Source organism: Panthera onca, chromosome D3 (genome assembly GCF_046562875.1).
Source record: "Panthera onca isolate mPanOnc1 chromosome D3, mPanOnc1 haplotype 2, whole genome shotgun sequence".
NCBI lineage: Eukaryota > Metazoa > Chordata > Mammalia > Carnivora > Felidae > Panthera > Panthera onca.
This window is the reverse complement of record NC_138350.1, coordinates 23,058,964-23,076,755: the sequence shown is the minus strand read 5'-3', so window position 1 is coordinate 23,076,755 and position 17,792 is coordinate 23,058,964. Positions and strand designations below refer to the sequence as shown.

At 36.5% G+C, this 17,792-nt stretch overlaps 1 protein-coding gene and 1 non-coding gene across 4 annotated transcripts in view; both read right to left on the bottom strand.

The window, feature by feature from the left end:
• The window catches only part of TTC28 (tetratricopeptide repeat domain 28), a 630,964-nt gene that overhangs the window by 537,386 nt on the left and 75,786 nt on the right, over positions 1-17,792 (bottom strand). The window lies entirely within an intron of this gene.
• On the bottom strand, positions 3,502-3,574 carry TRNAQ-CUG (transfer RNA glutamine (anticodon CUG)). Its single transcript has one exon. It is a non-coding gene; the product is annotated as a tRNA-Gln (tRNA).

Here is a 17,792-nt window from a genome sequence, read left to right as displayed (position 1 = left end):
AGTATTTATGGAATGCCAGAATGAATCATTAAAATGTACACTCACACAAAAAGGTGAAATAGATGCTTAGACCACCTTTAAAATACTGAGTAAGCATGGTAATTAAGTACTTTTAGTAAAAATAAATAATGAGGCAGGACACTTGGGTGGCTCAGTCACTTGAGTGTTTTAACTCTTGATTTCGGCTCAGGTCTCAATCCCACGGTTGTGGGATCAAGCCCCACATCAGGCTCTGTGCTGAGCATAGAATCTGCTTAAGATTCTCTGTCTCTCCCTCTGCCTTCTCCCCTGCTCGTGTGCTCACTCTCTCATTCATAAATAAATAAATAAATAAATAAATAAAGGCAAAAACCTTGTAATGGAAAATGAATCATGTAATATGTGCAGAAGAGAATAAGCCACCTTTATTGAAGTTAATTAAAAATGACTTCATAGAAGACAGACATAGGAACAACTACTTTGTATTTGTATCTTCATTATAGACATTGTAAAATATATGTGTTTGAGCAAAATAAGTTATTTTACATTTATGACATGTAAAGATGAGTTTGAGGGACACTGTCATGAAGATTTAATTTTGAAGACTTATCTCTGAAAGGGCAACATAAAGTTGGTTTCAAGGATGGTGTAAAAACTAGAGACTCAAACCAACTGCCACTGCCAGGGTAAATATCATTGTTAGAGTGACACTGAAAAATGCAAGCAAACAAGAATAAGCATATAAATTCTCCTACTTCCTGACTTCCAGTCTCCTTCTAGCACTTTGCACTAGAAAAAGAGAGCAGCTGGCAAAAAAGAAAAAAAAAAAAAAAAGTAGTTTGCAGAGTCCCATCCCCAAGATCACAGTGTATAACAAGGTAGGTTTGGAGCTTGAGAAACAATAGTTGACCAACCAGCACACCAAGCTTAGTGTCAAAGATTACCAAAAGCCCAAAAGAAGTCCTCTAACATTAAAGCCAATCACTCCATCAGAGGAAGGCTGTTAAGGTGTTTCAAGAAAAGAAACTAATATAACATTATATGTCAACTAGATTTCAATAATAAAAATAAAATGAATACATACTGGGGTACCGGGTAGCTCAGTTGGTTGCATGTCTGACTCTTGATTTTGGCTCAGGTCATGATCCCAGGGCATGGGATTGAGACCTGCATCGGGCTCTGCACTGAGCATGGAGCTTGCTTAAGATTCATTCTCTGTCTCTGTCTCTGTCTCTCTCTCTCTCTCTCTCTCTCTCTCCCCTCCTGCTTCCCCTCTCCCCCACTTGCTCACTCTAAAAAAAAAAAAAAAAAAAAAAAACACCTATTAATGAACAAAAAGAGTCAATCAAAAAAATAATAGAAATCTATAGAAATATTTTAAAAGAATTCTTTTGCTCAAAGACCTTAAATGGGATATGTATATTTGTTATCCATTTCTTACTAATGACACTGTCAATAATGCTGTGACCATGCTAAAGGGCAGAGCAAACAATATAACATATATAGAAATCAAGTCTTGAAAATTTCTGGGATTCTTTGATATGAGGCAAGTAATTCCTGTCAAAGAAATTATGAGTTGAAATGATGTGCTTTGTGACTACTATAAACACCTTTGTAAATCAAGGTGTTCAACAATTCTTACCATCAAAACCAAAGATTGATGCAAAGAAGATATACAAATGACCAATAAGCACATGAAAAGATGCTCAACATCATGAGTCACTAGGGAAATCCAAATGAGAACCACAAGGAGGTACCAATTTACATTCACTAGGATAGCTATAATTTTAAAAAATGGAAATAACAAGTGAGGTTGTAGGGAAATTGGAGCCCTTATAAACTGCTAGTAGGAATGTAAAATAGTCGAATGGCTGTGGAAAACAGTTTGGCAGTTTCTCTAAAAGTTACATGTAGGATTACTACGTGACCCATGTGATGTTGTGATATAAGGAATACATATTTGGTCCTCATCCCCAGGGCCTGGCACAGAGGTCCTAGCACTCTTGGAATTTCCTGAGTGACAGGAGTGAGGAGAGTCTTTTGTTATTCATAATAAGCCCCTTTCATCTATATCTGAATTTGTGCTAATGAGGTAGCTCTTGGAGGATGGGGATCGCTTGCCACAGGAACCAACCATGTGATTAGAAGGTTGGAACTTTCAGCTCCACCCCCAACTTCTGAGACTAGAAGGGCTGAAGACTTACTTCAATCACCAATGGCCAATGTCTTAATCAATCATGTCTACATAATTGAACCTCCATAAAAAACCTTAACTGAAGGGGTTCAGAGAGCTTCTGGGTTGGTAAACACATTGAGGTGCTGGGAGAGTGGCATGCTCACAAAGGCCATGGAAGCTCCATGCCCCTTCCCACAGATTTTGCCCTATGCTTTTCCATTTGGCTGTTCCTGAGTTGTATCCTTTATAATAAATGAGTACCAGTAAGTAAAGCACTTTCCTGAGTTCCGTGAGCTGTTCCAGCAAATTAACAAACCCAAGAGGGGTTTGTGAGAATCCCCAATTTATAGCCATTTGGTCAGAAGTTCAAGTGACAACCTAGGACTTGGAATTAATATCTGAAGTGGGGAGCAGTCTCATGGGACTGAACCCTTAACTGTGGAATCTATGTCAACTCCAGGTAGTTAGGGTCAGAACTGAATTAAACTGTAAGAGATCCAGTTGGTGTCCACAGAGAATAAGAAAATTGCTTGTGGTGAAGAATCCACACATTTGGTGTCAGGGGTAGTATAAAAGTGTTAAGTGTAAAAGGAAATGATAGTTTTCTTCTTTTACCCAGCAATTCCATGTCTAGATATATACTCTTAAAAAAGTGAAAACAGGGACACCTGACTGGCTCAGTCAGTGGAGCATGCGATCTTGATCTCGGGGTTGTCAGTTCAAGCCCCACGTTGGGCACAGAGCTTACTTAAAAAAAAAGTGAAAACAGCACTCAAACAAATGCATGTACACACAAGTTCATAGCACCAATATTCACAATAAACAAAAGGTGTAACTAGCCCAAAAGTCTGCCAATGGATAAACAAATTATAATGTATATACACAATGAAATAGTATCCAGGAATAAAAAGGAATGTGGTACTGATAAATACTACAAAGTAGATGAATCTCAAACACATTATGCTAAGTGAAAGAAACCACACACAAAAGATCACATATTGTATGATTCTAGCTATGTGAAATTTACATAATAGGTAAATCCACCATCAGGATGCACATTGGTGGCTGGCAGGGGGCAAGGGAAGGGAGATATGGGGAACAACTGCTTACGAAGTATGGAGTTTCCTTTTGGGGTGATGAAAATGTTTTGGAAAAACTAAAGACAGGTGGTGGATGCACAATATTTCAAATGTACTAAATCCCACTGAATGGTTTACTTCTATTTAATGTCAATTTCACCTCCTTTAAGTGTAAAATTTTTGAAGTAATTTTTTTAAACTCTAAGGTTGAAATCAGATGCAGTATCTTTATTTTTATTCATTCACTCATTTATTCAGTAAGCTCCATGCCCAATGTGGGGCTTGAACTCACAACCCTGTGATCCAGAGTCACATGCCCTACCAACTGAGCCAGCCAGGCACCGCTCTAAAGCTGAAACCAAATTAATGTCAAAGAACTTACAAGATGCCACTTCAAGGAGTACTCCACAAAATAGATTTAATGGTCTATTCAGACTTAATTCTTTTATTTGCCAAATTTGGTTTTACTTTAATTTTTTAAGGAAGTAACCACTAAGTTTTTAGTTTTTACATTAAAATGATATTACCATAATGCTTTACACACAATTGTTTCATTTTTGTCTGAGATAGTCTCTCCATACGTTTTCCACCCAACACTCTAAATATCTGAACAACACTACACAATGCATAAAGTGGCTCACTCTAGCAGTGAATTTTCAAAGAGCTAGTCATACTTCAAGGAATATGAGAATACTTCAAAGAAAATAAGAGAACATATATAAACTTCAAAATATTTCAAATCATTCTGATCCCTCTCTCCCTGTGCTCATCTCACCTTGCCCCACCTCTGCTATCAATCTTGAGAACCACTCACTGGTCTACAAATTATATTTATTCCAATGCAAAACACTAAAGTGGAAACAAATGTGTTGACGTACTATTTTGGGGTGAAGGTACAGGAAGGGAAGTGATCAATAGCCTTCATTAGGCTCTCAAAAGAGAAATATGACCCATCTCCACCAAAGGTGAAAATCCCTGCTACATTCTGCGAGGATCATCCATATATAGTACAGTTCTCCAGGCTGACAATTTAACAATCCACAGCAGAGAACAACTATCACTCACTTCAGCTGGGAAGACAAGAGAAACAATATATCTGGGTAATACAGGCCTATGCTCTGTCTCTAGAAAAAGAAAATTAAGAACAATTTTAATTTACCAAAATATCCACAAAAAATTAAATTGCTCCAAATGTACCAAAAAGGACATTTTAGGATACCTGGTTGAATTTAATAAGATATGGTGCCTGGAGTGGCTAGTAACACTATCAAAAGGAATTCCCTGATTACACATTTTGATATATTCTTAAAACACATATATTCACATAATCCATCTTTCAAAGAACTGGATCTGATCCAAGAGTTTCCAAATGAAAAGCAGCTAAAATGGAATCTGCACATCCCAGCCAACTTCTGGAAATGCCATAAGAATATAAAAATAGCTCTTACTAACTGCTTACTAATTTCAAATTCGGTTTTGAGACTACATCTCACAAATCATGACTGAGAATGACTGATTCAGAGTTGGAAAAGTATATTTACTATTACAGATGGAAAAAGTTCAGTAGTGCTGAAATCATGTTAAAAGGAGATGACAAAATTTTTCCTGATATATAATGAAATGATTAATTAATATAATTGGGATGATATTTTTGGATTCTCCCTTACTGGCAAATTTCTCTCCCTATACCTGCCATTGTAGCTCCAGTCAAGGGGGTAGGACACATACTACACTTCAGAAAAGAAACAGCAATGAAATAAAGGACCTTCCAAATGTTAGGAGGAAAGAGAAAGCCCACCCCCTCTATGCCTAGTATGTAAACAAGGGAAAAATCGAATATAGCACAAGGCTTTTGCCTAGATCCCCACATGAAGCCCTGAGAAAAGACCATCATGCAGGATGCTCCTGGGGCAGTATGGTCTGGAAGGAGGAACAACAGAATCTTAGCAGAGGAAAGAAGCAAATAAATGAGCTTGAGGCAACACTCCTGATTCCTATGACCTACATATATAAAGAGGATCCAGAAGCTTCATAAGCTCTGGAAGTATCAATCCAAAAGGATCTAAGCAATCAAGTAAGTCCAAGACAAGATTGGAGAAGCAACCCACAATGGATACCAATGAAGACCAATGACCAGTACAGAATTTCAAGATACTCTCTACCACCTTCACAAAATCACCTGAACCCACCCCCATAGCACTTAAACAGCATCTTGATGTACAGCAGGGGCAAGCAGTGGGAATAATCTGAAAGACTGAGCATATACCTAAGAGAAGCTGAATTAGCTAATGGAAGTGACATTAATGAGCAAGTTCAAGCTGTGTAACGCTTTGTTCCCTTGCCTAACACTACCCAACTGGGTGAGAGACTTGTAAGGAAGATTAGAATCATTACAAAAAACAAAGAAGCTATATTTTCTTTGAGTAAGATGCAAAATTTTCAAACTTGCTAACAATGTTTAGTAATTTTTATTTCATTTTCCTTTTTTCATTTCCTTTTCTTTTGTTTCCATTTTGTAAAAACAAATCAAAATTCAAAATTACTATCATAAACATCCTCAGGTAAGACACTACTCCATGAAACAAGACAAGGTAGTTAAAAAAAAAAAAAAGCAAAGGAAAAGTTCTTAGAAATTAGAAATAAGATAACAGAAACAAAAATCTCAGCATAAGAATTAAAAGATAAAACAGAAAATATCCTACAAAGCAGAACAAAAAGACAAAAATCACAGAAAAGATAGTAAAACTAGAGAGTCTAGGAATTACAATATCTGTAAAAGAGAAGTGCCAGAAAGAAAATGTAACAAGATGTTAAAGGTGTAAATCAATAATAAAGAAAACAGAATTGATGACATAAATTTCCAAATTAAAAGAGATTATCAAATAATATACACCCAAACTAGTATTCTTCAAATAAAAAATATCACCAAAAAATTTCATAATATGGGGACCCCTGCATGGCTCAGTTGGTTAGGCAGCTGACTCTTGTTTTTGGCTCAGGTCATGATGCCAGGGTTGTGGGATCAAGCCCCATGTCAGGCTCCATGCTGAGTCGAGAGCCTGCTTAAGATTCTCTCTGCCTCTCTGCCCCTCTCCCTTGTTCACATGCACTCTCTCTCTCTCTCTCTCTCTCTCTCAAATTAAAAAAAAAAAGAAATTTCATAATACTATGATTAAAAAGAAAATGCTTTAAAACTTCCATATGGAATAAACAGGTTTGACACAAAGAAGGATTCAGAAGGTCTTCAGATTGAGAAAGTCTGGTGGAACGACAAGGCAAACGACAAGCAAAACCTGAGGAAAAATAACTTCTAACCTAGAATTCTATAAGCAGTCAAAATATCAAGTGTAAGTCAAAAGAAACAGGTATTCTTCAAACCTGCAGTGTCTCAGCCAACTTACCTCCCATCCGCTCATTCTCAGGAAGCTACTGACCAAAGTATACCACCAAATGGAGGGAATGAATGACAAGTGAAGAAGATATGGAATCAATTCCATATTTAACTCAAGCAAAGGGAATTTTCAGGCGGATGGAGAAGGGAGATCCAAAAATGACAACTGCACATTTGGGGAAAGAGCAACGGGTCCTAACCGAAACCAGTCAGCAGAGCCATCCTCCAGAAGAGGAGGTTGATGGAACACTCAGTGTGTCTAAATGCAATGAGAAGACATTTAGAGAATTAGGGGGTAGTTTGGTAATGGATAAGTAATACATACACAGAAAAACTGGGGGACAATTATCAATGACTCAAGAGCAGGCCAAATAATTCAGCTGTGAATTACCTGTTCAGAGTAATACCAATACAAATAATCAATTCTAATCCACACAAATTTTGGATATAATTACACTGGGAGAATGAGAGTACAGGAAGTGTGTATATAAGTGAGAGAGGGGGAAAAAGAGTTGAATCCTCATCTTTCATGTGGGACAATAGATAATACTTTAAAATTAAGAATTCACAGCAAAAGTGATGATGGCTGTGTGGCAATGAGAATGTACTTAATGCCACTAAATTGTACACTTAAAAATGGTTAAAATAGTAAATTTTATGTTATATATATTAACTGCAACCAAAAAGAAAAGAAAAGGTAGGGGCTCTGGGTGGCTCAGTCGGTTAAGCGTCAGACTCTTGGAGCCCCATGTAGGGCTCCACAGTGGGTGTAGAGCCTGCTTGAGAGTCTCTCTCTCCCTCTCACTCTGCCCCTCCCCTACATGTACACTCTCCTCCTCTTTAAAAAACAAAAGGTAAAAGCAAAAGCATACAGGAGGTAAATGACAAAACAAACTGCTAAGAGTTGAACTTTGTTGCCTTTAAAGAGAAGGAAGCTAGATGGTTGAGGGAGGGTAAGGAGCGGCAAGATATTGCAGGGGAGCGTAGGAGTTCCTCAGGCCTTTAAAAGAGTTATATGGGGGCATCTGAGTCGCTCAGTCAGTGAAGCGTCAGACTCTAGATTTCAGCTCAGATCATGATCTCATGGTTCATGAATTTGAGCCCCACGTGGGGTTCTGTGCTGACAGCATGGAGCCTGCTTACGATTCTCTCTCTCCCTCTGCCCCTCTCCTGCTCGCACACTCTTTCACTCTCTCTCAAAAATAAATAAACTTTAAAAACTAAGTAAAATAAATAAAAAAGATATATAACTTTGATAAAAATTAAAATTAAATTTAAGAAACTAATCAGGAAATTTTAAAGCTGGCCCTTTTTTTCCTGTCTATATAGGTAAGATTTAGACTACTCTTAATTTGATCTTTCAAGTACAACATACATGGGGCGCCTGGGTGGTGTCCAATGTCAGCGCAGAGCCTGTTTGGGATTCTCTCAACTTTTCACTCTGCCCCTCACCTGCTCACGCTTACTCGCTCACTCTTTCTGAAAATAACAAACTTTAAAATAAAATAAAGTTTGGGGTGCCTGGGTGGCTCAGTCGGTTAAGCGTCCGACTTCGGCTCAGGTCACGATCTCGCGGTATGTGAGTTCGAGCCCCGCGTCGGGCTCTGTGCTGACTGCTCAGAGCCTGGAACCTGTTTCAGATTCTGTGTCTCCCTCTCTCTTTGACCCTCCCCCGTTCGTGCTCTGTCTCTCTCTGTCTCAAAAATAAATAAACGTTAAAAAAATTTTTTTAAATAAATAAATTAATTAATTAATTAAATAAAATAAAGTTCAACATACAAAATTATGATATGCATGAACATTTGAGGAAAGCGTATGTCCTGAATAGGTCTATGCTCATAAATATGTTTATGCCTGTTACCCAAAGCAAAGTATATGAGGCTACATGCAATTTTGGACATTAGCCAGATTAAGCAAAATAAAACTATGCAGAATAAATCTCTGGCACCACCTCTTCTCCCTGACTCAAATTTCTGTATCATAACTAGAGCCCTGTATATCTGTTCTAATTGAAGGAAATAATCTGGATAAATGAATTTAACATGAAACTATGCAAATTCTCTATTACATTCCCTTAGCAATTTAGATACCATGAATTCAGAATTTACAATAATTCAGAAAAGATACATTCTTTTTAAGAACATGTTTAGAAATTAGAGATTAATTTACTATGCTTTCAAATCAAGAATCAGCCATAAGTTTTAGTTATTTAAGTAGTTAAAAGTGCATTACAACTTATCCAATTGGCAAACAATTTAAACTGTGTTAGCCAAGTATTGGCAAGAATATGGAGCAATAAGAACTCTCAAATTTATCCTGCTGGTGGCAGGGTACATTGGAACAAAACTTTGAAAACCAATTTTGTATTATGTATTAAAGGTGAAAATATGTATGCTCTGCAACCCAGCAATTTAACTGTAAGAGGAACTCTCTTACAAAGAATTGTTCATAGCAATATTCAGAATGTTCATAATAGGGAAAACTTGCAAATACGAATAGTGAAATACATAAATAAATTGTAGTGTGTTTATGCCAATGGAATTCTATAAAGAGGTAAAAATGAACAAGCATTGACTATATTCATCAAAATTGATGAATATGAAAACATGACAATGACCTAAAGAAATAGGTCACAGAAGAATACTTAAAAGATCATTCTATTTATAAAAAATTTCAAGAACAAAAAACTCTAGGTATTGTATTAAGAGAATGATTTATCATAAAAACCAGAACACTGTTTACCATATTGGGAGAGTGACATACGCAGGAAGCAGCATGTAAGGTAAGGCAGTATGTAAGGTACTGGTCATGTTGGTTTTGTTTTTTTTTTTTAATGTTTATTTATTTTTGAGAGAGAGACAGAGCATGAGCATGAGCAGGGGAGGGACAGAGAGAGAGGGAAACACAAAATCTGAAGCAGCCCCAAGCTCTGAGCCACCAGCACAGAGCCCAATGCATGGCTCGAACTTGGCAAACCACGAGATCACAACCCAAGCTGAAGCCAGATGCCCAACCGACTGAGCCACCCAGGCGCCCCAGTTACTGGTAATGTTCTATTTCTTTTTGAAGGTAGTTATAGAACTGTTCATGTTATAATTATTTTTAAAGGTACACATACACATTTTATGTATAGTTATGTAATATTTCATAAAAAGTAAAGAAAAATTAATCCTATAAAAAAAGAGGAACATTAAAAATTGAGAAAAATGCATTGCATTAATGTGAGCCTATTGTGAGTAACTTTTTCATTAATTATTTCACATATTAGCATTTAAATACAGTGTAGTTCATAATGTTAACTGTACCTAAAAGTAATAAAATTTTACTTTATTGCTTGTTTCTTTTTAACTTTAATTAAATACTTGACTCAGTTCAGCAACTACTGAGAACTTATTATGCACCAGGCATGGATTAAGCACTGGGGATACCATGACAAAGAAGTCATAGCCCACAGCCCTGCCCTCGAATGGCCTGAGGACAAAGATACACAAACAGAAAAATATTTTAATTAATATCTATTTTATCCTGATGATTAAAGCAGTATTCTTTCAGTATTTAAACCTTATAAACTCAAAGTAAAAATGAGGTAATAAAATACTTCTATTATTCCCACTACAAAAATAGAACCACTTTGAACATCTTGTACCAGTAATTGTCACTGAATCCTCGTCACCATAAATCCTATCACCCTTGCCAATGCCTGGGCATGAAACCCAATTCGAGGCTATGAGAAAGAAAGGGAAGTCAGCTGGGAACTTCTGGGAAAGATGTGCACACTCCTAAAGGAGAAACAGGAAGAGAGAGCTCTTCTTCACTCTCTGGAGGTTCTCATATCTGGGAACTGTTGTGGCCAATTGGCTACCAGCCTGATGACAGGCCAACATAGCACATTGCCTCAAATAGATAAACTGAAATTTATATGACCATCTACCTAATATAGGGCTTTCGGGTTGTCTTCGGTTTTTCATTATTTTTTTGAATTATCTTTGTATTTCATGTTATTTCTTTAAAATATATATCCAGGCAAACAGATAATTTCAATGTACTGTATGACAAAAAGCAATAAGGCTACACATAGGGTAATAAGAAAACACAGGGAATAGAAACTCTGTCCAGCCTGTAGGTAGTTTTTTACTTAATACTCCTACTCCACCAAATAATAGGTAATTATATAGGTTGGAAGGGTAAGTGTACCTTCCTGATTTCCTCATTACAGTGCTATGTCTTTTAATGTGATTCTTCTCCAAATGTTGTTAAAGAACCATACCATCTTTTCATTTTTTTCCTCAGTGAAATGTTTCTACTTTTTCCACCAGCTTTATTGAGATATAGTTGACATATAACATTATATAGGTTTAAGGTATATAATGATTTGAGATATGCATATATTGCAAAATGATTATCACAATAAGTTAATACCCATCACCTCACAGTTAACATTGCTTTTTCTCGTAAATAGAACTTTAAAGATCTACTTTCTTGGCAACCTTCAAATATACCATACAGCAGTCACCATGCTGTGCATTAAATTTCCAGAACTTAGTTCTTATAACTGGAAGTTTGTACCTTTTGGCCACCTTCATTCATTTCCCTGTCCCTCACCCCCACCGAATAACTACCAATATGTTCTTTAACAAACTGTGGCCATCTTGCACCACAAAGCCTTATCATCGGTTTCACTTTCCACTATTTCAGTTGTCCGCAGTCAACTGCGGTCCAGAAGCATATAATATTCCTTCCAACACATCATCAGAAGGTCCACAGCAGCCTAATGATAAGTCACAATGCCTACATCATTCACCTCGTTTCATCTCATCACATAAGCATTTATCATCTCATATCATCACAAAAAAAAAGAGTACACTAAGATATTTTGAGAGAGACCACATTCATAAGACTTTTATTGCAGTATATTATTATAATTGTTCTATTTTATTATTAGTTATTGGTAATCTCTTACTGCAACAATTTTATAAGTTAAACTTTATCATAGGTATGTATGTATGTACAGGAAAAAAATATGTATAAAGTTTGTTACTATCCACAGTTTTAGGCATCTACTGGGAGTCTTGGAATGTATCCCTGTGGATAAAGAGAGGCTACTCTATCTCTTTACCTCTCTACAGAGATTCCCTTTATGACATATTCAATTTATTCAGGAGTCCCTTGAATTCACCCATCTCCTTAGAACTAATACCATTTTTACACAAATTTCAAACATGGCTATGTTTAAGCATTTACTAAAAAAATATTTACCAAACACCAGTAATGCTAAACACTATATAAGATGTAGAATAAAATATTCTTCACACTGAATACAGAATCAAAATTATTTTTACCTGCTTTTCTTTGATAAATCTGGTATTAATTCCTAAAGTAATCTATAAAATATGATATTTTGGGAGAAAAGAACTGGCTCGTTGGGTTTTACAAAGGCTGTCTCAGGAAGCTAAAATCCCAGGGGTTTCAAACTATAGTTAACTCCTGAACAACATGGTTTTGAACTGCATGAGTCCACTTATACGCATATTTCTTCCAGTAAATATAATACAGTACTGTAAATACTTACATTTTCTTAGTAACATTTTCTTTTCTCTAGTTTACTTTATTGTAAGAATACAGTATATACTACAAATAGCAAACAAAATATATGTTAATTAACTGTTTATGTTATCAGTATAGCTTCCAGTTGGCAGTAGATTATTAGTAGTTAACTCTTTGGGGAGTGAAAAGTTATATGGAATTTTCAACTGCGCTGGGGGGGGGGGGGGGGGGGTCGGTGCCCCTAACCTCTGTGTTGTTCAAGGGTCAACTGTGTATCTTCTAGGACTAGTGAAAATTAGTATTTGTTTAGACCAAATATTCTCATACTATCATTGTTTGATTTTGCAATAGCGCTCTTCCTTAAAAATAATTTTTAAAAATATATTTATGTTAAATAAATAGTAAGTTTTACTTTAATAGTTTTACATCATCCTTGAGATAACGGATATACCTTAGAATGTCACAAAATAGCAATCTGCTAGCAAATTAAGTAATATCAGGAAATTCCAAACAATAAATATGTAGTATGTTGTGATTTCATGGAGATAGGTCTAAAAAAAGTATTTAAAGAAACTAATAATCATGAGTAATTATCAGACACATGCATACAATCTGAAATTTCAACAAGTAAGAGCAAGATACCACTAACAAACAGAATTCAGTGATTTTATCTATAGATATCACCACAAGAACATTTCTTCCTTTTGCTACATAGTTATTTTCCTACGTATCCATGTTACCTGGCATGATCTTATTAGTAGATCATGTATCACAAACAACACACTGATGTATGTGGAATCTCAAGTACCTGAGATAAGGCCTAAAAGAGAGTCAAGTGTATTTGAAAGAGTGTCTTATTTAGAATGTTTTGGCAAACACGATGTTTTTATCTCAAAATAATATCTGTTTCATTTTTTTTAAACAAAGCAATATTATTATTATTATTATTATTATTATTATTATAAGCAAATATTCATGCCTATAATTACCATCTATTTTTCTCAGCTAAGAATGGGTGATTGATGACCAAGCTCATCTAGTATTGAGACTTAGACTGTCTTAAAAATATTTGCTATAACATTAAGGAGTGATGGGGAGAAGATCCCAGAAAACAAAGGGGAAAATGCTTCTTAGTGCCACCAAGAAGCTATGATAAAAAAGTTCCATGGTTAAACACCAAGCAGCCTTAAAAATACACACAGATTATGTCTCACAGAGGATAAATAAAATGAGCCAAATGATCCAAGATGTTGAAAATGCTCCATATTTCTTTCAGGGAATACCTGGTTGGTAACAACATTCTATAAAAACAGTCTAACAGTTGCAACTGTGCATTATTTAAGGAGGACTAAGGTGAGATGACATCTAATTATTTTTTAATATCAGAGTAGTAAATGTGCAAATGAGAAAAGGAGATTGAAATCCATGAAATGGTATATGTTGAATTTCAGGATAACCCATCATGACTAGAGAACTAGCAAATCCAAAAAAGTCCATTAAAGTTTTATGTCTAAAAAATTGGAATGCATCTTTTTTACAAATTAAAGACAGATTGTAAAGAGAGGGTTGGAGTTGGAAAGTTCCCTGCTCATCAAATTAAAAACAAGAGCTCTATTCATAAAAAAAAAAAAAAAAAAAAAAAAAAATTTAAAAGAATACTTATGTGGTCAAGTCACATTCTTTGTTCTGAAGTTTTTATATGCAACTTGGGGTGAGCATTTTGCTTGTGATTCATAAAGAATCAGTGTAAGTAAAGACAAGTTTAACAGGGGCTCCTAGAGCACATGAGTACATTCCAGGTGATAAGTAGCCGTGTAAGACACCGTAAGAAAGGAGAAAACACACCCTAAATACCCAAAGGAAGGAGTGTGGTCACATGACCAACAGCTGGACTTGATTAAAAAGAAATACCAGGTTAGGCGCTATGGTAGTTCTTCCATAGTTACATGACAACACAAATGAGAAATGCTACATTTCTCACAGCCTGTTGCCTAGTGATCTCAATGCCTGCCCCTTTATCCACCCTCACAGTACAACCACTTCTCCCTTTCTTCCTCTGCAGCACTGCAGTATTCTCATCTTACAACATCATTTTTTAAAAGAACTTTATGAGGAAATGGAGCAAGTGTAAATAAAAAGTCAGCTTCACTTATAATCTGTGATTCGTTTTCACTTTCACAAGCACGACAAAATACAAATTGAAGTTTCCACGTGAGTAAAAGATATAAATGTGGACAAACTACTTTAAGTAGATTACATTGTGCTGGGACAGTAGAATGCCTGCTTTCTGAGGATCCAATGTTCAAATGCAGGATAGGAAGCGGATGACAAATGTAACACATCTTTCTTTCTTAAAATTGGCTGTGCAGTAAGGCAGGAGGTTAATACACAATGCAGTACTATGGAAACAACATGGTTTTACTGAACTGTGAACTAAAGAGTTACATTAAATACCCACAATTCCTTGTGAAAATCTCTTTGTTTTTCTGCTTGTCAGCATCTGCATTTTACAGCTGCCTCCTTCAGTATGGACCCTGTCTTGTAGAAGTTTGGGAACTTAAAACATTAATATCCAGGAGCTTAAAAACATCACAGCACTAATAACTTACACAGATGGGAGTAAAACAGTCACAGCATTCTTAACTATAAGCTGAACAGAAAATAAATCTAAAGACTAATGATGACGATTTACAGAATATAAGAGCAAAATTATCTCTTTCAGCTTGGCAAAAGCATTTATACTTGCAAAATTTTCCTATAAGCCAAAAAAGGAGACAGATTAATATCAGGTCTAAGGTAACATTTACCAAAAGGTTAAAATCCCAAGAAACTATTTCTCAATCAACTTATTATTTTCTTATAATAATAAAAGTACTTTTTTTGAGATAAATGCTCAACCTGATGCAAAAAAGTATCTTTTAATCAATGAGATTCTTTTTATTCCTCGTAGTTCAATATAATGGCACAAGTTATTGATATCAATATAATGACAGAAGCTCCTGCCCCTCCCGACACCATCATCACTCCTGCGGATCTTTGAAAGTAGTCCTCAGGGGCGCCTGCATGGTTCAGTCAGTTGGGCGTCTGACTTGATTTTGGCTCAGGTAATGATCTCACGGTTTGCTGGTTCAAGCTCTGCACTGGACTCTGCATTGGTGGCACGGAGCCTGCTTGGGATTCTCTATCTCCTTCCCCCTCCTCCAGTCATGTACATGCTCTCTCTGTTTCTATCTCTCAAAGTAAATGAACAAAAACATTCTTAAAAAAATAAAGTACTCCTCATTTCAAGGCAGCTCCAGCTTCTCCCTGAGAACCCTGACTCTGCAGGTTAACAATATGAGCTCTCGAGCATCATCACCTCTTGGCCAACCTCACCAGGTCTGGTATAATGCCAATCTGTCTCCCTCTCTCAAAAAAAAAAATCTGAATTTAGATGAGCACTGTCCAAAAGAACTTTATGTGATAATGAGAATATTCTGTATCTGAGCTGCCTGTGGTAGCTATGAATCATGTGTGGCTACTGAACACGTGAAATGTGGCTAGTGTGACTGAGGAACTGACTTCTTATATTTTATTCAACTGCAACTAAATATAAATTTAAATAGCTGCATAGGACTAGTAACCTACCAGAGACAGCACAAATCTAGAGCAAGACTGCTTCTTTTCCTACCGGAAATCATTTATTTTATCCTGTAGATGATGGGAGAGTTACTCAAAGGTTGGACTTAACATTTTAGAAAGTGTTTTCTGGCTGCTTTTTGGGAGTATGATTTTAGAGGCTGGGAAGGGAAAGAAAATGCTAAAGGTCTGTAAAGTACTCATCGGATTTGGCAATTACAAGGTCTCTGGTAATCTCAGAATGAGAATTTAGAGTGGAGAAGCGGGGTTATAAACTTCAGTGGAAACAGAGATTGCAAATTCAGACCACTCTTTCAAGGAGTCTGGCTTTGAAGGAAGAGAGGAAGTAGGGAACAAACATCATGAAGAACCTCTCGTGTGCCAGAATTTTAAAGAAGGAGCTTCACATTGGTTACTCCATTTCCTTTGCTTAATCTTCAAACCTGCAATAAACCTCCTCTTACAGAAATTGAGAAATGAAGCCTCAGAGGGGCTGACTTGCTCAGGGACACTCTGGTAGGTCTGGGATTATAAAACTAGAGTCTTTTTCAGGCCAAACTTCATTCTCTTAAAGGTCAAGCAGAAATGCAGGACGGATCTGTGGAAAGATTAAAGATAGGAAAGAGTGATAGAGTAATTAATGAGCAAGGCTCTGGAGAAGATAGGGAGAAATAGAGTCTAGACAAGAGATATTAACCTCGGATGAGAACAGGAAAATCCGTTCCTCTGAGATGGAAACAGAAATCCAGTAAGTGTGAATGTGTGCATGTTTATACTACAAGGGGTTTAGGGATGACAGGAAACAGCTGAAATTAAAACCTGATGATCTTTATTTTCCCTGTGAAGCAGAAGGCAAGACCTTGCGTGAGAAGATGAGAGCAAAAGTTTAAAGAGGATGGTCTGACCTAGCCATGATGGAGAGAAAGGGAGGAATGGGCCTGAGACCCAAAAAAAAAAAATTTTTTTTTAAGTTTTTAACGTTTATTTATTTTTTTACAGACAGAGACAGAGCACAAGTGGAGAAGGGGCAGAGAGAGAAAGAGAGAGACAGAATCTGAAGCAGGCTCCAGGCTCTGAGCTGTCAGCACAGAGCCCGACGCGGGGCTTGAAACCACAAACTGTGAGAACATGACCTGAGTCGAAGTCAAATGCCCAATCAACTGAGCTACCCAGGTGCCCCCCCAAAATTTTGTCTTAATGTTTATTTATTTTTGAGAGAGAGAGAGAGAGAGAGGGAGGGAAGGAGGGAGGGAGAGGGTGAGAGAGAGATGCGAGTGGAGGAGGGGCAGAGAGAGGAAGACAGAATTGGAAGCAGGTTTGGCACTATCAGTGCAGAGCCTGACATGGGGCTCAAACCTAGCAACCAACGGTGAGATCATGACCTGAGCCAAAATCAAGAGTCAGACACCTAACCAAGACACCCAGATGCCCCCAGACCTATTCAGACCTTGAATTGTGAACTATAAAATGGTCTTCCTAAATTAAATAAACATTAATTATTTTTTTAATTTCTAAAGTATCAATGATTTTCCTTAAAGCAGAAAAAATATATACTTATAAAAACATGATGTTACTAAGAGCATAATATAAGTTAAAATATGTATAAAGCTATAAACTTCAGTAATGAAGCACTATGCTTTCTGGCATTAATAACTATAACCCATTTATCTTTATATATCATTTAAGCTTGGCTATGATAGAAACAAAGTTAAAATTTTTTAAACATCATAAATAATTCCTGGCTTCCATTTAGGATGTATAATGCTTGAAACAGAGTTGCTCCCACTTGTCCAATAAGAAAAAAGTGGGTAATCTAAACAAATATAATTTTTCTGGAGACTATAACTTAGAGAGCTAAGGTTGTAGGACAACCAACTACCCTGAAATCTAAGGAAAGACAGATGACTCCAAAGAGAAAAAGGAGGCAAACGCTTACTTGGGCACATACCAAGGTGCTCTACACCTGTAGAAAAAAATTCAGCTGAATTTTTTAACTGCTAAAAGC